The sequence below is a fragment of the Eurosta solidaginis genome, chromosome 2, assembly GCF_040869045.1.
Source record: "Eurosta solidaginis isolate ZX-2024a chromosome 2, ASM4086904v1, whole genome shotgun sequence".
Classification (NCBI taxonomy): Eukaryota; Metazoa; Arthropoda; class Insecta; order Diptera; family Tephritidae; genus Eurosta; species Eurosta solidaginis.
In genome coordinates, this window is record NC_090320.1 from 109,428,648 (window position 1) to 109,452,596 (window position 23,949).

The following is a 23,949-nucleotide window of genomic DNA, read 5'->3' on the forward strand; positions in this document are numbered from 1 at the left end:
GGAAAAGACAGGAGTCGGGACAACCACCTTCCTCTAAGAACCAGAATGTCAAATTCTGCCGCGCCAATTCCAGCACAGGTGTGCTATTAGGAACTGCTCGTGTACACATTCACCATAATGGTACCGACTTCTCCGCGCGGGCATTAATTGATTCTTTATAACTGAAAGACTGAAACGCAGAATCAATCTGCCAGCGAGGAAAATTCATGCCCAAGTTTCAGGCATCACAAATGCGGTGTCAGCTCAGGTGAAAGAAGCATCCAACATCGAATTACGTTCACCAGTGGATCCCTGCTTCAGCCTGACTACACCCGTTCTTATTCTAGCTAAACTCACTGGGAATCTTCCATCCTGCCATATCAACGCAATGACTATGCAGGCATTCCCAGACTTGGTTTTGGCAGACAAGAGGTTCTACCTCAACGAAGACGTAGACCTCATACTTGGCGGAGACATTTATCTCCAAATCATATTAAGTGGCCTTAAGGAAAACGTGCTTAACACACTTCTGGTCATAGAGACAGTGTTCGGTTGGATACTAACGGTCGTATCGAAGCACCGAATCCAACGAAGAGCACCATATCCTTCTACAACGAGGTTGCGTTGGACAATCAACTGAAAGCTTTCTGGGAGGTAGAAAATGTGCCCAAAAATTAAATATTAAATGAAGAGGAAAGGTACTGCGAACAATTATTTAAGGAAACAACGAAACGATATGAGAGTGGAAGGTACACAGTGTCACTACCTTTCCGGCTGGATTACCCTAACAATATTAATTTAGGACCGTCCCTGAAGCGAGCATGCTATCAATTCTTCCGGAATGAGGGACGACTAATAAAAAACCCAGAGTTAGGTAGAGAGTATGTTCGGGTGTTTTCGGAATATGAAACGCTCGGACATATGAGAAAAATAAAAAACAATATCCTATCCGACGATTCGGATAATTATTTCCTGCCCCATCACGCCGTTATTAAAGCAGAAAGCACCACTACAAAAGTACGCGTAGTATTTAAATCCTCGAGCCCTACGGCTAACGGTAATAGCTTAAACGATATTCTCCTCCCAGTCCCAGTTCTACAAGCCGATCTACACATCTTTATCTTACGATGGAGACTATAACGTTTCGTCTTCAATAGCGACATCGAAAAGATGTATCGACAAATTTGGGTGAACGAAAATCACACCAAATTTCAACGCATTGTGTATCGCACTTCTCCGAGTGACCCTATCAGCCTCTACAAATTAAAGACGGTTACCTTCGGAGTGAATTGCGCTCCATATCTTGCGATAAGAACGCTCCTACAACTGGCAGACGACGTACCAAATTCACACACTACAGCGGCTAGCATACTGCGAGAATACATCTATGTAGATGACGTGTTAGCGGGTGGGCATACGATCACATCGACCATTAAAGCCAGAGATGAAATTCGTTAAGTCCTATACTCAGCGGGCTTTCCACTTCGCATATGAACGTCCCATTCAGAGGACATTCAAAGGGACATCCCCAAAGCAGACCTGCTCAGTGAAAACTTCCTGGCATTCGAAGATACCAGTTCATTGAAAGCGTTAGGCATTCGATGGAATGCCCACTAAGATTTATTTTATTTTAAAGTAGTGACGCTGGACAGCCCGGAAAACATTACGAAGAGAGCGATACTATCAGCAATCGCCAAACTTTTCGATACCTTAGGATGGCTGCCACCAATGGTCATTGTGGCAAAAATACTCATGCAGAGTATATGGTTAGAAGGCACCGCTTGAGACGAACCAGTATCTACCAGTACGCTATAACGATGGAAAATCTTCACCGACTAATACCATGAGATTGATGAAATAAGCATACCTAGATGGGTCAGCTTTTCACCAGGAATCGACATCGAGATCCATGGATTTTGCGACGCATCCGAAAACGTTTATGCAGCAGCCGTTTACATGCGCGTCAAAACGGATGATGATGTCTGCGCAAACCTGCTTCTAGCTAAAATGCGATTAGCCCCAGTGAAAACTCTTTGCGGAGCCATGCTGTTAGCGGAAATCACCGAATCAATTTTCAGGAACCTCAAATTGGGACCAGTGAAAGTCCACCTTAGGACGGAACTATCGTCCTTGTTCTTGGTCCACTTTCGTCGCACATCGGATCACCAAGATCATCGACATGGTCGGAAATAAAGACTGGTTGCACGTGAATTCAGAGTCAAACCCCGCAGATTTAGGCAGTAGATGATTACATGCGTCTGAGCTGGTCAACAATTCGTTGTGGTGGCAGGAACCTTCTTGGCTGCAAGAAGACACTCCCCAATGGCCAGCACAAGAAAGTGACTACATCACGTCCGTAGAGGAAAAGAAGGCGAAGACCTGCGTAACGGCAACCGTACATACTTCCGATATTCTTCGAAGCTTTTCCGACCTACCTAGGGCTTTACGGGTCTTATCATACGTTATGAGGTTCTACCGAAGAACTCACCCCAAAACAAAAAATTCATTTCAGGTCAAGTCACCCTTAATCTCCCCTAATGAGATCAAAGAAGTAACTCAACTGGTCATTAAAATCTATAAGAAACATAATTATAGTTCAGAATATAAATATTTAAAAGCCGGAAAACCAATTGAAGGGAAAAGTGCAATACTCTCACTTAATCCCTACTTAGACCAAGATGGCATCATTCGGGTGGAAGCGCGACTCGGGGCGTCACAGGACTTAGCTTTTAATGAAAGCCACCCAATCCTCCTCGCATACAACTGCAGGTTATCCCGTCGGACAGTCCTAATGTTTCATCAACAAAGTCTGCATGGGGAAAACCAACACATGTTGCGCCTGATATGCACCCAATACTGGATACCTAACATCAAAACCATGATAGGGGCAACAATTCACAATTGCAAAGTTTGCACTATACACCGAAAGCGTGCTCAGACCCAACTTATGGGTATTCTCCCTCGCGAACGCACGAAATTCAGCCGTGCATTCACGAATACTGGAGTCGACTTCGCAGGACCCTTTGACATCAAAAGTTACCGCGGCAGGCGGTGTCGCCTATCCAAAAGCTATGTTTGCCAATGACTATAATGTCATCTACATAAAGAAAAGTTACATTAGGTGGAATTCCTGAAAATGCGATGGTCATCTTTCTTGAAAACGAGTTTGGTGCAATGTGCAAACCAAATGGCAATACCTTCCATAGATACGTTCCGCGATCAGTAGAAAACGATGTTATATCGCGTGAATTTACGTGTAATGGTATTTGGTGAAATCCAGAAAAAAGGTCTAAGGTTGAGAAAAATTTGGCTCTGCCAAGATTGTCTCAAATATCATCGAATCGTGCTAATGGAAATTTGTCCGCTATTAGTTTCTTGTTAACTGCGCGAAAGTCAACGCACATCCTGTATGCTTTTTTGCCATTTATTTTCTTTTTAGGAACTAGGATAAGAGGACTGTTGTAGTTGGAATAGCATTTTTCGATTAAATCATTATCTAGTAATTTTGTAAACTGTTTGTTAATTTCTTGCCGCTGAGCATAGGGTAGACGATAGTTCTTTATATACATTGGTTCGTGGTCAGTTAACCGCAATTTCTGCTCATAAAAATTGTTTAACGTCATCTTATCGTTGTCAAGCGCGAATATTTCGGCATACTGTATGCATAAATCTAAAAGTTCAGATGGTGCATCTTTGGGAATTTGATTTTATAAGATTGAATTTATTTCATTAATTCGCTTTTCATCTGACATTGTTTTGTCGATTACATATACGTGATAATTTGATAGATTTTCTGTCTTAATAGAATTTTTGTGTACGAATTGTACATCACTTGTGGTATTGATTAATTTTATGACTGGGTTATTGGACTTTGTAATGCATCTTGCGGTAAATACGCCTTTTTGCATTTCTTGAGATTCAACGAAAAGTGGAGTTTTTGAGTGACCTAAGTCGAAAATTCGAAAAACTTCGCATCTTGGTGGTATAATACACATATCTCTTTCCGTTCCGTGTAGGATTGGCATAATGACTTTTTCTTTATTTGCCCAGAATGAGATGCTACTATTTGAATAATTTATTACACATTTGTTATAATGAAGAAAATCTTTTCCCAGTATACCGTCTGATGGGATATTGAAGTTATCGTTTACCACATGTGAGCTATGTTCGACTAGATTGTTAGAAAAATTTAGGTCTATGTTTATTTTACCTAAGGTAGGAACTGAGTTTGATGTTACACCAGTGATATTAACTATATCGTCAGAATTAATTGGAATTTGCTTATTGAAGCTTGAAATTTTAATAATAGAAATATCAGCTTGTGTATCTAGTAGAAATGTACATAATTTGTTAGATCCGGTTATATAAATTTCGACAAAATCCGAGTAATTTAAATTCAGACAAAAAACATTTTTAGTATTTATTCGCTTATCTCCTCGTCCCTCAGTGTTCGCTTCTGAGGGGCGTCCAAGTTTAAGGAGCGAACTTTTGCATTATTTTGCGTGTTTGAACTTCTGGCGTTAGTATTGGTTCGGTTTTCTAACCTATTTTGACTGTTGATAGTGTTACGGGAATTACCATTGCCTCGATTGACGCTATTTTGTCTATAATTGTTGTTTTGCCTATTTTGGCTGTTATTTTTGTATCTACCGTTATTGTTGTTGTTGTACCTATTGAAATTGTTATTGTTATTGAACCTATTGAAATTGCTATTGCTGTTGTATCTATTATTGTTGTTGTAGTAGTTATTGCCTCTATTGTTATTGCGAAAATTATTTTGATTGTTAAACCCTAATCGAATAGCTAATACCTGTCTTTCTGTAGCCTGATTGTTTTGTTCGACTATCATTTTTGCTACGACGTCTTTTGCGTCACTAAAAGAGGGTGATGCCAGAATTGCTTTGGCTAAGTCTGAGCGCGTATTTAGCCTACAAACGTTTAGTGACTGTTCGACTGCTAACTGTCGTGCGCTTTGGCTTTTGATATGCCCTCGATAAATAGAGACCTCTCCAAAGCATCAGATAATTCCTCTACGCGTTTAGCAAACTCGGTTAAATTATTGTTTGTAACTTTTAGTGAAGCTATTTTCCCTGCAACGACTTTTGAATTGTCTGGCTTTATTCGACTTTTAAGCGCATCTTTAATTTCTTGGATAGGAATTGCTTCTCTCGCTTTCCCTTCGAGCTTCGATTTAACAAGTGAAATGAAAGTTGGCATAAGATCTAGATCTGTACAGCCTTCTACTAGTTCAATTTTATCTATGAAGGACTCTAGCGCTAATGGGTCACCGTTATAGTTTTCCCTGAATAAGGGCGCCCACGACCCGATAAACTGTTTCTTTTGCTCTGGTGTAGCCATTATTGTTGGTTCTAGAAAATTAGTACGAGATTGGTTGGAATTTGAAAAAGTTGTTAAAAGCCCTAACGAATTGTTTGATGTAACGACTGGGCTATCGAAACCACAGAAGTTTTCTTGTAATGAAATATTTTCAGTATGAGGTAAAGAACGACTTTGTTTACAGATACGACTATCGAGTGTTTCTGGCTTTGCTGGGACAGAGAATTCTTCTTCATCCTCAGAATCGGTTTTGTGTAAGTCGAAGGATTCTTCTTCTTCCCGATCAGTATCTTAGATACAAATGTTGTCTTGGACTAAGTCGCTGTAGTTAGTTGGTACTTTAAATGTGCAATTGAGTCTTGTAAAACATTTAATTAATTCTTCCCTACAACGTGATAAACTTTTATTCACAGCAATTGGTCTATGTCGGTTTTCAAAATGACCAAACCGTCAATTAAGTTTTGGGTTTGAAAAATTTTGTTTTGTACCGGGTGTGCTACCATATACGGTAGACACGAGAGAAGACTGATCTATTTTTCCAATTTTCCAAGACAATATTAATTTTTAACGTGATATGTTTAATGCAATTTAGTATTTATTACAATATTGTTTAACGTAACGGACACACCGTTACACAAAAAAAATCATTAAATTTTACGTGACGGCCGCACCATTGCACAAAAACATTAGATTTTAGAGTTTTACGGACGCACCGTTTTCATCAAAAATATGTGTTAATTATTTAACATGTCGGCCGCACCGTTTCACAGGAAAATGTTCAGTATGTAATTCTAAAAATTTATGAAATTTTCATAATTTAACGTGTCGGCCGCACCGTTTCACAGCAAAATGTCTTTTTTTTTGTATATAATTTTTTTTGGTTTTTTTTTTTTTTTCTATTTGAACATATTTCAAACGTATCAAATTTTGTAAGAATTAGGTAATTTTTAAATTTATTAAATTTTTATAAAATGTATTTATGTATATGCTTACGTTTTCTCAAAAATGCTTTATATTCACTTATTTGCTTTTAGCAACAATGTATGTACATATTATATGCGTGTACCTATACACTTTTATAAAAATTTCCATTTTATGTGTGGCACCAATTTCATTTTGCCCAGGTTGTGTCAACGAAAACAAATTTTTTTGTGATTTGTTTTTTTTTTTATATGTAGATTTTAGTAATATTTGTTTAACGCAAAAAGAAAAACCTTCAAAATTCTATTCAAATTTGAAGGGATATGTAATTGTTTTATACAATTTGTAATATATTATGCGCACGTCACGCGTTTAATCGAAAAAAAATTTTAAATTTGAGTATACGTATAGTAAATATTAAAACCCATATGAAAGTAATTTATTGAATATATACATACATATATACTTATTTTGCCGCTACGTCTGCTGCCGTTGATGGTAGGTATTTGTCGCAGCTGCTGCCGATGTTCGTGGCTTTAACGTTGATGCTGCTGATGTTCGTTAGTGGTGGTGGTGGTGGAAAATGGCGAATATTATGCCGTTACCTAGTGGCGTGGGTTCATATGCCGTTATGGATTTACGCAAAAATTTTCTATTTTATAAGCTTTATTTTGGCTTTACATTACCTCCGTTTCTGTTTATTTGTATGTTTTAGTTGCTTTTATTCTTTCATAGTTTTTGTATTATCTCTGTTAAATTATTCCTAGAATTATTTCTCGTATTAAAAATTTTCTTTCTCCCAATACTTAGTTTTGCATTATTTCCGATTTATTTAATTGCAGGTTTTAGAATGTTTTTAGTATTTGAAAAGATTTTTGATCATTTCCGTTTAGTTTAGTCGTAGTTATTAGGTTAATTTTATTATAATTTTCTATTCTTGTCACCCACTGCCACTTATAACATGGTGTTAAAAAACGCACACACACCACCACTTACCTGTCACGGTCGCCATGTGGAGTCAGCTATTATTATCTGCCGCACTAATTAAATTGAAGCTGCAACAATTGTGCCTCCCTGCCGTCGCCGTGGAGGGCGCCACCTCCAAACCGATGCTATCTTGGTTAACTTACGCGAAAACAAGTAACGTGGCGGGAATCTCCGCCATTCCTTGCACAATTAAAAATGCTCTTATTTAAATATTTATTTCACAGCAAAACTTTATTTTAAACAATAGTTTACCGAAACACGTCTGCTTGGGTTAATTGAAAAATTCTTCTGTATCTATCTATTGTATTTTTGACGTGGGCTGCCGTGCATTTGACATGCGCTTTGCCAACTACCTGCGCCTTTCAAATGCACTTAAGCTCACGTCCCATAGACTAGCTTATATTATTATCCATACACCTCACAACATAAATTCACCTTCGCGGAATTCCACACTCTTGTGCCGGATCGAGGCATGCCTAAACTCGCGCCCGCTCAGCTCGGCGTCCAATGACCCAACGGACCTAGAGCCCCTTACCCCAGGCCATTTCTTCACGGGCAGCCACCTACTGGCTCCGCCAGAACCGGATGCTAGTGAGAGCTCTGCCTCGATGATCAATCGGTGGCAGAAACTCAAAGCCCTCCATCACACTTTCTGCAAGCGATGGAAAACCGAATATCTATCCGAACTTCAAAAGCATGTGAAGTGGAAACATCCCAAACAAAATATAAAGGCGGGAGATCTCGCTGTCCTCAAAGAAGACAACTTATCTTCCAACGAATGGATGTTAGGTCGAGTCGTCAACGTATACCCCGGCGAAGATAACCGAGTATGCGTAGTCGACTTCATAACCGAGAAGGGTCAAGTCAGACGACCTTTGGTCAAACTGACCCTTCTCCCAACGGAGGAGATGGATTGCGAGAAGACCAAGAGATCCTCCTAACAATCCCTCCGTTCCTCTCCCTCCATTCGCTCGTTGAACCGAAACGAGGCCACCAACACACCGATAACCCTGCTCTCGTTCCTCTGAATGAGGCCAAAACACCCTAACGCAGATTCACTATCTGCCACAGAATCCGCAATTAAATTAGCAATTACACCGCCAAATATCATATCCCATAGTCCAAATTTCAAAGTATTTTCGATTCGAAAATTATAAAATCATCGGGAGAAAGTGTATTTCAAATGTTATTATTCTTCAATAATAATTTTCTATTCATATCCTTACACATTTCTGATCTAAGCTGTTAGTGTATTTGATATCATTGCAAAATTGAGTTTTACCTATTTGGGGTAATGTATGATTGCTTTTCGCTCTGTCTTCCTGATCGTATTCATGAACATTTTTCAATCATGAGGATATGCTACAGAATTTTAAACGGAAAGGTATTCATAAAATTTATTTCATAAATGCGTTTTTAATTATACACAGTATGAACGAATTGACTTTTGGGTTTATATTTTAATTAGTATTCGTCCAAAATTTCATTTGTAAGGAAATTCTCATAATTGCCAAGGCAATCTCAAATGTGATATATACATCCTCCGTCAAAGAAAACCCAAGTCATTCTTGTGGTGGCAATTTTCGTTCAAATTGAAAACGCCAATTTTCACCACTAGCTTATTTGAGAAAGAATATGGACAATAGGGATAATATGTTTTACTGCAGTAAAAGTTCTTTGTGTAAATTTAAAATTAGAACACCTTTAATACCTATTATTGGGTAGCTATTTGAAGCCTTGCTAATTTACACACATTTAAATACACATAGCTATCATCCAAGTTAGGATTGACTACATTTCAGTTTCACATGATTCGTTTAATTTAGAAAACAAATTTTGATATGAGGACCATGGCCTCGGAAATGGTATGCACGATTATCATCTTCCTTAGCCCATTGTATGCGTTCAATATATCGCGTAAATCGTGTTCCATGGGTTATAAGGTTTGTTATGTTGGATACGAATAATAATAATTACGACTACCCTTATATAACTTTCGACTCCTACATATTTCTTTATAAAATCTCAGCTTATAACCTTTTCATTTCTTTTGATTTTTATTAACTAAATAGTACGTATTTAAACATCATCTGACTAATACAAATTAATGACTTACATGCTCGTTGTCGCTCCCTAATACAATGGACTTATCGTAGAACGCTCCCCCCTCGCAAACGGAGTATTATTATATCACAGAAGTTCAATGCGTCTTCGTATATTCAAACCGGCTGGGTGGTCGCTGACTCTTTATGGTTGTTAACATCAATTTAGGCAAAATCGATTGGGCAGGCATCATTGCAGCTACAAAATAAAAAGGACAAGAAACTGAATACCGGATTTGAATTCTTTGTTGGAATCTATTGGCAGAGCTAGTTACTAAATTTACCGACACTCGTTCCGGTACCTCGGGTATATGATCACCAGTTGGATGATAACCGTTGCATGTACCACATAGGCCATCGTCATGGCCGAAATGCACAACCAAACCCGTGGATCATGAAGCAGATGAACGTAGTTGTAATCGGGCTTTCGGGAACTGGACGGAACTGTCGTCAAGTTGACGCAGAAATCTCAACTGAGATTTTAAACTTATCAGGCATACCCGATTTTCTTATATTCTCTTTCAACATCTGAGTAGATTCTGTGACCGGCATGATGGAATCATGGAACTCCTCTTCTACAATAGGCTTTCAATGTACAAAATTAAAATTCCATACGTAAATTCTTCGTTTTTTTCTGGTCATCACGCTCATTTGGTTTTTGTATTTAGTTGTGACTCTTCCACATCTCAGAATGTAAGTGAGCCATTTCGTGTTGGCATATAAACAATTATATTCCTTTAAAAATTGGGTGTTGGCATATAAACAATTATATTCCTTTAAAAATTGGGAAGTTAAATTACAGGGTAATCTTACTGATATTTCACAAATATGAACGCCAATAACACTATCACCAATATACACAAATGAAGCTCACCTATCAAATGATTTTATACCTCCATTTTCTTCTCCAATATTTGTAACGTTTTTGACTCCGGCTTTACGATGTATACACTGCCACATCCAATGTAGAATTAGCACCATCTGCGCCTGCTAAGGCTGTGTTTGCCCCGTCAGTTACAGCATCATCGAAATTGATTGTAGCAATAACGTGGGATCTTTAAAACTATCTGAATTAAGCGCATCACGGGACTGACGATATTGCTCACTGAGCACAAATGGCGCATAATAGTCTCCTTCTTAAAGTTTAAAAGTTTTCAAAATATTTCAATAAGTGATGATCCACATCACTGGGGTAATTGCCATTCCAACCATATTTCGGTAAATCATTTTCCCATCGTGTTTTGAAAAAGGTAAGCTATTGTACTTAACGGTTCAGGTATTCTTTTCCACATTTTGCTAAATTCGGCGTCGTTGCTGGAAGTGATACAAGAATTGGGGGGTGTCGGATTAATAACAACTTCAGTGTAATTGTTGTGCAACATTTGAACGTGAATGGATTCATCGGGTTGCGATTAATAAATTTTGTTTATTTGTCGGTTGTGTTGCTTGGTATACAATCAGGCTTGTGGCAGCTTTGTTTATAATGTAATTACCACCCCGCCCTATGCTGCCACTACCGGGTGCTGGTGCAAAATAGTTTTCTTTCACCATCTAAGCTTTCGAGTTTTGATTCGTATACGAACAGAGTTGTGTGGCCAGGATTCCATCGCCTTCTATTTTTTGCCTCGTAGTAGCGCGCCATACTTTAGTAACTTCATTGTTAATATGACCGATGCATATGTGGTTCAGAATATTTAAAAATTTTGGATCCGATTGGCGATGTACCTCTCTTAATCAAAAAACACATTGAATACATTTCTCCCAAGCGCCAGATGGGAAGAAAAAACGCTGCGTTGGTGTTGTAGTGTCGCTCTTTACCACAGGCGGTAATTGCAGGAAATCGCCACAAAGTATCAACTGAATTCCACAAAAGGGGCGCTCATTTTTGCATATGTGTCTGACTACAGCCTCGATTTTCTCAAAATATTGCCCATCCACCATGGAGATCTCGTCTATGATTATTTTTTATTTATTTATTTATTTATTTATTTATTTATTACAGCTTATAAGCCTAGATTAATAACTCCATATCACATATTACATATTATATGAGATCTCTTCTATCTATCTATTGTACGACAATATGATATTAATTTCTTTTTAAATACATTCAGCTCTTCACAGTTTCTTATATCTATAGGAAGTTTATTAAATCTTTTTAATCCTTTGTAAAATAGGTTGAGCTGTCCGCTTTCTGTGGAAAAGAGCGGAAGCGTAAAATTATTCTTATTTCTAGCATTAATGTTGTGAATATCTTTTTGGTATGCAATATTATTGTTCAAATACTCCGGTAAATTCCCTTTTTTAATATTAAAAACAAAAATCATTACAAAATAAAGTATACGCTCTTTAACACTAAGCCATTGTAATATGTTCAGCATATCACTTGTCGGAGTATCACGTTCTTTATTTAATATAAATCTCATCGCCTTATTTTGCATTTTCTGTAAGCTATCTATTATGTTATCTGCCACCAGAAACAGTATGGTAGGGCAGTTAGTAAATGGGGAGAACTATAGTGGTTCTATATACTAAGATCTTGTGCTTCTTCGATCCGTATACCTGTACCATTTATGTGGTCTTCAAATTTCAATCTATTATCAATAACTATACCTAAATAGTTTAGTTTTGACACTTTCATAAGTAAACTGTTGTCTATTTTTAGTTCATAACTGTTACTAACGGGGGTTCTACTCAGAATCATATACTTGGTCTTATCGGCATTTATCTTTAATTTGTTTTGGCACGTCCATAGGTATATATAATCTAATTCTGATTGCATTTTTTGCATAGCTATATTAAAATTTTTATCGCTTATCAAAATGAGAGTATCATCTGCAAACAACTTTAAGTTACAATGCTTTACTGATTTAATTATATCATTTATATATATTTTAAACAATATTGGTGCAAGTACTGATCCTTGTGGAAGGCCAATATCGACTGGTGTTTCATTTGAGAGAAATGTTCCATTTACTAGTGTTCTTTGGCGACGATTTGAGAAGTAACTTTTGAACCATGCAAGCGCTTTATCTCTCACTCCAATGCTGTAAAGTTTTTCTATCACAATTTGTTGAGATATTGTTTCGAACGCTCGTTTTAGGTCTAAGAATACCGCAATTACAAAAATTTTTTCATTAAGTTGGTTTTTCCATTCAAAAACAATTGAGTTTAAAACAGACTCGCAAGAATATTTTTTTCGAAAACCAGATTGCTCTGGTATTACAATTTGGTTCAATTCCAGGTACTGTTCCAGCTGTTCTTTTACAATTGATTCAATGATTTTTTCATCGGCCGGCAAGGTATTTATGGGTTGCATTTCATTAGATTTTATAGTATTTTTAAATTTTTGAATAGGTATAACTGTTGTTAGCTTCCAAAAGTCTGGCATTGTACCAGTTCTGAAGTTTTCATTAATAATATTCGCATAAAAGTATCCCGTGTACATAAAAGAGTCTTTAATTACACCTTCCGTAATAAGATTATTTTCGCCTATTTTATGTTTAAACTTCTTAACAATTTGTGTCACTGTATCGACAGTCAATTCATCAAATTCGGAGTAGCTGGTCACGTTGTATTCGTGGTTAAAATTATTTGTGACTATTTCAATGTCATTAACGAAAAATATATTTAGATTATTAGATATATCTTTTCCATCTTCATATACTTTATTATCAATTTCGATCTTTTTAATTAGAGATTTTTCTTTTTTCAAATTTACAATGTCTTTTAGACATTTCCACATTTGTTTACTATTTTTGCTATTTATCGAAATTTTATTTTCTAGGTATTTAGTCTTCTTAATTTTAATTAATTTTTTGTATTGCCTGTTTATAGTTTTATACTGCACCCAGTCACCGTTTATTTGACGAATTTTATACAAGTTATTTTTACACTTATTTAAGTCTGTTAGCTCTCGATCATACCATTTGTTCATGAGTTTTACTTCAACTTGTTTTTCAAAAGTTAAACATTTCATGGCTTGAGCCATAGCATCATTTATTATTCGAACTTTTTCTTCGACTGATACCATGTTCATTAAACTCAGGTTATAGTTTCGGAATATATTCCAAATATTCTCAGCACTGTAGTATTCCCATGAGGTTATACACTTTTTTAAACGCATTTGGTATTCTTTCTCTGATATCATATTAAACCTAATTGTTTCGTGGTCAGATATTTTATTATCTTCAAGTCTCTCACAATTAATGTTATCACTATTAGATTATAATAAATCAATCCTTGTTTGGGAGGTTTCTGTGATTCGGGTATTGAAATCTATTTTTTGGGTCATGCATACATTTGCTAGAGTGTCATTTAATCTATTTCGAATTGTAGTATTTCTGTTCATGTCTATATTGAAATCTCCTACAAGAATATTACTCTCAGTTGGTACAAATTTCACTAAAATACTTTCATTTAAGTAATATGCAAAATCAATGTCATTGCTATTGGGTGAATGATATAATACTCCGACAAACCATTTTGTACCACTGTTCCTTATTTTAATAATTATACACCACACATTTTGGCTTATATTGCTGTTGTATATAACCTTATATTCTATTGTTTCATGCACGTATATAAGTACCCCGCCAGTATGTTTGCTGGTCGAGTCACATCTAACTATATTGTAATTAGTTATTTTTAATTCGCTTTCTTCTATATTACATGTATTTCTAGATTCGGAACATAACACAATAAAAGATTTTTTCATATATTAGCATTTCAAGTTCAAATTTGTTAGCTAAGATGCTATTTATATTAAGATATATGCCTAATAGTTGCTATTTACGGTTTGGCTTTTTTTGTTGGCATTATTTTGTATATGCCGGGCATTTAACACTAAATGCAGAATGATTCACGTCAACGTCTAATAACTTTCTTTGCACTAGTTCGTATCAATTAACACATTTTATTACTTCAGACTTACAGTCTTTTTCTTCATGTGCACCACCGCACTTTACACAGGCAATTTTGTTCGTACATTCACTGGCTTTGTGTTGAAAACCTAAACATTTAAAACATCTTAGTTCGTTGTAATATTCGAACACTCTGCAACTATCGTATTCTATTTTGATTCTTTTTTTCGCAATTAACAACTCGCATGTATCAAAATCACTCTCTAAAAGTACATTATACCTTTCTTCGCGTTTGTTTTTATCCTTATATACTTTTATTATTTTGATAACATTGCTGTCATCCATTTCATTTTGTTTTATTAAACATTCAACAATTCTTTCTTCGCTTAGTTTACTTGTTAGGCCCAACACTTTAACCATTTTCTTTTTTGTTTGGTTTCTTATCTTTTCAACTTCGTATTTTTCACCGATCTGTTCACTGATTTTCTTTTGCACGGTTTCTAATGCATTTCCATCAGCGCATTCAACAATTATGCCGCCACTGTTTATTGCTCTCACATATTTAATAAGGAATTCTGTCGGCTCAATGATCGCTTTAAGAGCATTTTTTGTTTCTTTGTTATTTTTCTTTGCATTCCCTTTTGGTTTAATAACTACTTTGCTGCTTGTGCATATGTCGGTTTATTATTAACATTGCTCTCCACATTTATTGCATTCAAATTAGTTGTGCTTTGTTCGTTCGGTAATTTACTCTTTGCGATGTTATTGTTTAGCTCTTTGGTCACTTCTTGAACTATTTGTTTTTTCATCATATTTCGCTTGTAGCTGTTGGTCTAATATAACACTAAGTTCATTTACTATGTCGCTCTTAAATTTTTGACACTTCCTATTAAAAATATCATCAACAATTTCCTTCACATCGTTTTTCTTCAATTTATTTTGTTCGGATTTTTCAATTACATGTTTTATTTCCAAAAATTTTATGTTAGTGCTAGATAAGCTACATTCATTGCAAAACCATTTAATGCTAAGGTTTTTATTTAAAACTTTTAATTCTGCTCTCTTAATATTTCTGCATTTAAGGCAATAGCTTTTACCGCAGCCCCCATGACACTCCACGATTTCATCTATGAGCGACAATTTCGCTATGCAATCACAACACTCGGAAGGCATGTTAAACGGCACTTCAGATATTATTTATATAAAATAATTTCCACTGATTTTCAACAAAATTTATTATTATAAAATAGAGTCACTGTCTCTGACTTCTTTAAAGCTATCACTTTAGATAATTTATATTATATAAGATACCTATATTTTTCACTGACATCCATTATAAAAAAAAAAAAAAAAAAATTTTTAATTTCCACTGATTTTCAACAAAATTTATTATTATAAAATAGAGTCACTGTCTCTGACTTCTTTAAAGCTATCACTTTAGATAATTTATATTATATAAGATACCTATATTTTTCACTGACATCCATTATGCTCAAGACAAACACGTCCGTTTCGTTCGCGCGCCAGCAAATGATTAGTCATTTGCATTTACGTCAAATTTGAGCGTTGGCTGGACGAGATGCCAATTCAACGCTGTAACCCATAATCGCCAGATCCCGGAAAACGCGTGTTAAGTTGTATCACCAATAAGCAAGCAGCTACACCTGTCGAAGCTGTAGTCACAGTGCCATCCGGTGGCAGAGCAGATATGATTTTATGCAAAAGACAACTTTTCCCTGTACCAGCAGAGCCCGTAAAAAATACACTCTTACCCGAAGTACAGGTACTCAAAACAGTTGTTCCTCACAAAGTTTTACATTTTCCTTGAGACCTAACGTTGATGTACTCTGATGCTGATTGGTCCTGCCTGATCATCTTCACCGTTTGTTTAATCGAAGCGTTGTTTTTAGCAGCCAGTGGCGATGGCGTTTTCCCTGTACGACGTCTTAACAGACCAGACTTCGTCCTGGCCATTATTATGTCCGTTGCTGACCCCCTCGCACTTTGAATAGTCGTTATCGCCCATTGAAACCCCGTCACTAGAGATGACAAAATCAACATTTTTGCATAACTCATCCCATTTGTACGTTTCGTTCAAGGATTTGACCCCTATCCAATTGGTCGATGCGTTTGGCACAGTATTCTCAAATTGTACTTAGTGCTAAATGAGTGCCGAACGGTATGCCATACGTACAGTAACATTGCTTTATGAGAATGCACTAGTTTATTTGGTCGGCCTACACGTTCACGGGGGTTTTTCTTGCATCCATCTCACTTAAATCCTTTTCACCTAGTCGTAGGATGACTCGTTTAGCATTTGTAAATTCACGATTAAGTTTTTTTAACCAAGCAATATGATAAAACCTGCAAAGAAAAAACAAAAACAAAAAAATCGTTAATATATGCTGCAGTAGACATCGCAAAAGTGTGACATCTGCCCGCGCGGCCAACGCCGCAGTTGGAGCACCCCATTGAGATGCCGGTACATCTCGAAGAAAGCGACAAATCAAAACCAATCTGCTCCATCTGGATCTCCACCACCAGCCAATTCAGTTGAAAATTCCATTCTGAATGTTAATTTTTTTGTATTTCGCCGTTGGCGAAATGTGAATGTATGTTTATATACGTTGTCTCTCACCCGATGTAGTGCTGCACAAAATGTGCAAGCAGGTACCGAAACCCCGCAAAACACAAAATCGGGATGGGGCCCCTTTTTTTTGACCCATACTGACGCCTCGGGCAGTCCCAAAACATACTTACGCACAAAACTAAAGGCAAAAACCTCATTCAAAAAAATGTTGGGCCCCTTTACAAAAATTTATTTCTTCTTGACATTTTTTTGTCACCCCCTTGCCCGTTTTTTTTGGGTACTGCTTTTTTCCTGGCGGGGGGGGGGGGCAGGACTTGTTGTAAAGGGTTCGGTACAAAAGCAATCCGAGTGCCGAAATTAAAGAGTCCCGAAATGAATAAGTCCCGAAATTGGAAAAAGTCAACTGTTTCTACTGGCTTAGTGTGCTACTGCCCCAGTGACCTAGTTTTTTTTCAAGGGCAAGCAAATACATATATGTATATATATACTCGCAAGCCACAAACTCACCATACCAGCTATCAGCTGACCAATAAATACACGACAGGGTTGGATGTAACATTTAGAATAATGGTACATGCAGATCGAACCCGCCGTGGAGAGTGCCTCGCCAATCTGCAAATTCATGTCAGGTGATGGTAAATAATGCATCTCTGCTTGTAAAAAATGTATTTAATTGTTATTGTGAGTTGGCGCACACTGTTCAAAGCATAATGTCGTCGTTTTTTAAACTCTGCTTAACTCGCTTTCATGTGCACTTAACTTATCTATCCTAACATACGTTTGTAATAAAACACCTGCGCTTCACTCAACCAACCTCACGACCGCTCGCCCTGGCACATCCATAAAATGCCGCAGTCGCCCTGAGAGCGATGCGACACGTCAGACGCTGGAACGGAGACCTCGGCCTCTTCGTCCAGCCCAGAAAAACCTCAATAGCCTGCGAGTCTGGAACGGATACCTCTGCCTCTTCGTCCAACCAAATAACTGCAAATCTGGAACGGAGACCTCGGCCTTTCCATCCGGAACAAAAAAAAAAAAAAAAAACAAAAACAAAGGATAACAAAAAAATGGTGCCAGTCTGGAACGGAGACCGCGGCCTCTTCGTCCAGCCCTACTGGCCTTCGACTATATATATATTATGTTATGAATTTCTATATTTAAGAGCTACGTATAAACCAATGGCAAGAAATATTCGCTTATATCTTTTCATAACCGCTAATTTCTCATCCTAGCTTAGGTGGCATGCTGAGCAAGTCGGGCAGGACTCCCAACCACCCGCGACGCGATCTAGGTTAAGTTTAGTGTGTAAGGCATTTATTTTTTCTCGTTCTTTTTCAGCGGTCGGATATCATTGGTGGAAAACGATGTTGCGTATCGGAAGGGGGCGGCATGTTTAGGCAGGATGCCTAATTTTTCCGCATCTGAGTGCGATCCCCCTAATGCAACTCTGCAATTCGATACTCGATTTAATTTTTAGCCACCCACACCATCACCGACCTATGCATGCGCATGGACGTGTATGTGTGTTTTGTCAGCACTTATGCACATGCATGTCGGCGTTATGTGTGGGTGACTTTCCCCTCCGAAAACGGAGGATTTTGCGGGCCAACGGTTGTCGTCTTCGATACAACCGGCCTCTTAGATTTTAGCAGCGAACCAGCTCACATCTGCCGCCAGCGATCTCTGCCGTTTTTTAACAATACATTCAGGTAATATTGTAACCAAGCTATTTTACTTCTACCCAATAAAACATACTATTACAACAAGAAATTCTCATCTTCAGAGAAAGTCCCGAAACTACCCCGACGGGATGCCGGATGGATCCCGAAACCCATAGTCCCAAAATGACCCCGAATTACCCTAACGGGATGCCGGACGGATCCCGACAAATACCCATAAATGATCACAGAAAGGTCCCAAAATTATCCCGAAATAATCCCGAAGGGATGCCGGATGGATCCCACAAATTATCCAGAAATGATCCCGTAAAAGTTCTGAAATGACCCTGAAATAGTTCAGAAAAAGCCCGACACTGCCCTGACGGGATGCCGGATGGATCCCGAAACCCATCCAGAAATGATGCCGGCAAGGTCCCGAATTGATCCCGAAAACCACCCAGAATTGATCTCTAAAGGGTAGGCAAATGATTCCGAAATATTCCAGAAAAATTCACAAAATTACCCCGACAGGATGCCGGACGGATCCCGAAAACCATCCAGAAATGATGCCGGAAGTGTCCCCAAATGATACCGAAAAGGTCCCGAAATAATCCCGACGGGATGCCGGACGGATCCCCGAAACTATACAGAAATGACCCCGGAATAATCCCAAAATGATCCCGAAATGAGCTCGACGGGATCCCGGACGGATCCCGAAAACTATCCAGAAGTGATCCCGGAAGGGTCGCGATTTCGTTATAACCTTTTAAGCCTTTATAAAAGATATTTTGCTTGTCCAGTTCTGTTTTGAAGAGAGGAAGTCTGAAATTGTAGTTTTCTCTGACTACGTATGAGTGGGTTTATTTAACATAAATTGGTTTATCACTCAAGTACTCAGGCAACATTCCAATCTTTATATTAAACACAAATTTCATACTGTGATAAAATATATGCTGTCTTACGCTGAGTCAATGAAGTGTTTCGATCATAGTTTTTATTGGAGTGTCGTATGGCGGCTTAAGGATAAATCTCATAGCTTTATTTTGCATAATCTGTAGCTTATCTACTTGTGCAGCGCTAGCAATAAAAATATTGTTGGACAGTATATAAAGTGCGGCTCAATTATGGATCTGTAGACTTTCAGTTTATATTTTTTGCTTATATATTTACATGATCTCTTCCAGAATCCAATTTTCTTGGCAATTTTAGCAACTATATATTCATTGTGATCATTACATTTTAACTTGTTGTCAATCTGTACCCCTAAATATTTAAATATTTGAACTTCCTCTCTTTTTGTATTCATGATTTCTAGATCAATTTTCGGCGAATCTTTATTAAACGTTCTGGATATAATCATAAAGCTTGTTTTGTTAACATTTCATTTTAGTTTATTACTGTAAAGCCACCTGTATAGTGAATTAAGATCTTCTTGTATTCTACTCTTAGCTAACGTTAAGTCCGATTCACTTAATTCTAGTAGGGCATCATCCGCAAACAACCTAATTTTTCTGTATTTCAATGCTAAGGATATATCGTTAACATAAATTTTAAATAGGACTGGGACCAATACCGAGCCTTGTGCCAGTCCTATTTCTACAACGGACCCCTCTGACACCACCGATTCTATAACCGTTCTTTGTTTCCGGTTTGTTAAAAAACTCTTAAACCATTTCAGCACAATGTCCCTTATCGTGATTTGGTGTAACTTAGCGAGCATTATATTAGTATCAATTGTTTCAAAAGCTTTTATTAAATCAATGAACACTGCGACTGTACTTTTCTTTGAACTTAGTTCTTCTTTCCAGTTCGATATGACATAATTTAACGCAGTTTCACAGGAGTGCCTTTCTCTGAAACCAGATTGTTCTTTCGTAAGTATTTTATTATTTTCAAGGTAGCTAACAAGTTGACTTTTTACGGCTAACTCTAAAATTTTTTCTAAATTTGGTAATGTGTTAATCGGTGTCAGATCTTCCGCTAGAACTGAATTTTTTACACTCCGAATAGGTACTATTGTTGATATTTGCCATGATTCAGGCACTATTCCAGCTCTGAGGGATTTATTTACAACTTCGGCATAGAAATGTCCCATATAGGATACCGAATCCTTAATAACTCCTTCAGAAAGAAAGTTCTTTCCACCAATTTTATTTTGAAATCGGTTAACCATCCGAGTTAACTCTTCAATTGAAATTTCATTAAACTCTAGACATGTAGTCTTACTGGACTGCAAATTTTGGCCACTATCTAAACTTTCAATTCCTTGGTTAATATCAACAATAATATCAATAAGAAATGAGTTTAACGCTTCAGCTATATCCTCTGGGGTTTCATAAGTAATATCCTTTACAATTACCGTCTGTATATTGTCTTTCACTTCAGTTAGGTTTACTGCTTGTTTAAGATGCCTCCACATTGATTTGCTATCCGATCTATTTAAGTCAACCCTACTCTCCATATACTTAACTTTTTTTTTATAAGCTTTTTATAATACTTCGCAACATTGTTGTACTCTGTAAAATCACCCGTTGACAAAGCTTCGGACCGTAAGTGGTATTTTAGCTCGTTTATTTTGGTCAATTCGTAGTCGGTCGGACCACTTATTTCTCAGTTTTACGCTTTTGCTCTTCTCGATCGTCAATACCCCCCTACAATTGATTAGACAGGTACTTATGTAGTTGACCATGTCATCTACAATCATGCCGTTCAATATACTAAAGTCGCAATTTCTTAATAAATTTAAAAGGCTGTCGCCAGTATAATTATCCCAAGACGTTGAGGTAATCATCCTTCGCAAAGGATTTGAATTATTAACTTTGATGGAAAATGAGACTGTTTCGTGATCGGATATTCTATTATTTAGTAGTTTTACACAAGACTGTATGTTTGCATTTGTGTATAATATATCGATTTTTGTTTGTGACATTTCTGTAACTCTAGTATTAAAATTTATCATTTGTTTGATAGCGCAACGAGCGAAAACCTCATTTAATTTACAGCTGTGTGCGGAAGCTACATTTATGTTTACGTTAAAATCACCAATTAAAAGGGCATTGGGGTCACTTTCTGGCGTCAAAAGTCTTAAAACTCACTCCAAAAGGGTTGCCGGCAACGCTGGCACATCTACATAAATAATTTAAACGCTTTACTAACACTCTACCTCCAACCAAATTAATGATTAAAACGTACCTTTTACCCTATCTTCCACAGCTGGATCGCCCGCGCCCTCCAGTTCCTGCACCGCGACGCTCCTTGGCATCACAGGTGGCAACGCCAGCAGCATGTCCACGAAGTAGGGATGTCCCGGCCGATTATCGCCGATGCCGTTTGTGCATGCGACACCATGCGCTATCGACGTGCCCCGTGTTTACGGCCATGCAACCGCCACAACGTGCAGTCATCGCCCGGGCCCACCAATATTGCACCAACTGCTTGGACCTATCGCATACCACCAACAGATGTACGTCCACAGAGTGCTGTCACGTCCGTGGTCTCCACCACCATGCGCTCCTACATTGGGACACCGAGCGCCGCCAACATGCCGTAACGCCACCGCCATCATTCGCGCCACCGCGCTCATCTAGCCACAGCAGAACGAATGTGCCCTACCAATCGCAATCGGCCGCAGAAGCGTCCGGCCGCGCATCCTCCTCACGACGCAACCATCGCGCACCAGCCGTTGGCAGTCGCACCATCCGATGCACCGCAACAGGTTTGCGCACCTGTCACCTACAAAGGGAAAATCGGCAAACTTCTCCTCGAGGAGGCTCTGCGTGCCTCACGTTATACACCAGGCACTTTGTACGCCTAGGGGAGGCAGAATGTTTACGCGACCACACGTCCCAGCTTACATTTTATAACGTTATTAACATATGTATTTTAATTAGCGAGACTTGATCATATTGCTTTATACAATGGTTTTGTTATTGATATTAGAGAAAAATTGCAAAGTTTACAAACGGCGATGGTTACTAGGACATGTTTCTGAATTTCACTTCTTCATCAGCTAGCTTCTCGGGAGCTGAGTATTGAACTCGAATCTCCAACATTCATACCAGTATAAAGGCAGAGACCTTTAACCACTAAGCCATATGAATGGCCCGCTGCTAGCGCAATTGGTCTCTAAGTGTTGCCTTTGATGTTATTCCTTTTTTATTCACCATTTAGGTACATATAACTATATATGCTGTTTAATCCTAATGGTGTGGAATTTTTAGGTGCGCTTAAAAGTTTAGTAACAATGGATTTTTGCAGCATTGCTTTTTTTATTGGCTTCTGCTGTTAGCTATTATATCAATGTTATCATCTGTATTTTAATTAGCGGGACTTGCTCGTATTGCTTTATACAACTGTTTTGTTATTGAAAATAGAGAAAAATTGCAAAGTTTACAAACGCAGATGGTCACTAGGACATGTTTCTGAATTTCACTTCTTCATCAGCTAGCTTTTTGGGAGCTGAGTATTGAACTCGAGTCTCCAACATTCCTACCAGTGTAAAGGCAGATGCCTTTAACCACTCAGCCATATGAGTGCCCCCCCCCCCCCCCCCCCCCCGCTGCTCGTTTTGAAATTGGTCTCTAAGTGTTGCCTTTGTTGTTATTCCTTTTTTATTCATCATTTAGATACATAGTGGGTTAAGATACTTGTCTTGGATATCACGAGGTGCCCCTGCTTCTACTGATAATGGCGGATCTAGAGAGGACAACTCGATAAAACCCGCACACCTGAGTCATTGTGCCGCGCTCAAGGGAGGAAGGACTCTGTTAAGTTTCAAGATCGGCACACAACGGTGATGAAATGGATTGTTAGAGCTTTTGATTTTGACTTTGTTTTTTTTTCTTGACTTGATGACCTTGGGCTGGTAGGTGCGGTATTCTGCCACCTCAGTAGGTTGGGGTAAAACCCTATCGAAACGGCTGGTAGGCGAATGCCGCACCTGCCCACGTCCCATTAAAACCGTGGCGGGCCTCAAGGTACGTTCCGGCTCCGACGCCGTTAAGTTGGTGGTGTAGGTGCGGTTGCAAATTTTCCCGTTTAGCGTCCGGTCTGGCTCTGAACGCATTACCAATAAGGTAATGCGCCAACCCTCTCGTGGCCTCCCTGTGTAGCACACATAACCACGGGACCGTTGAAGGGTGACTACTTAATCGGCTCCGGATAGCGGCCTTGAGGGGGTACTTCTTCAACAAAAATAAAAAGGAGGGTAGGAGTGATGGCGAAGGTCGTCATGGTGCGAGGGACGCGACAGCGCGGAGAGCGCTCCGAAGGAGGTCGCTGGCAGCCATCCCCGTAGGTACGGGGTTGTGGAGGCGGGCGAAACCGACACCCAATGCAGACCCATATGGGGCTGTGACTTGGAAAGGGAGAGGTCCGGCGAATGCGACAGACCAGCCCAGCACCAGTAAGGGGGCCCTGTCGCGAGGAGCTTTCCCGAAGGGAGCCCTGGGGTATAACCCTGTCAGGAAAGGTAGGCGAGCAATGATGCGTAGGAAAGCTCTGGGTGATCGGCA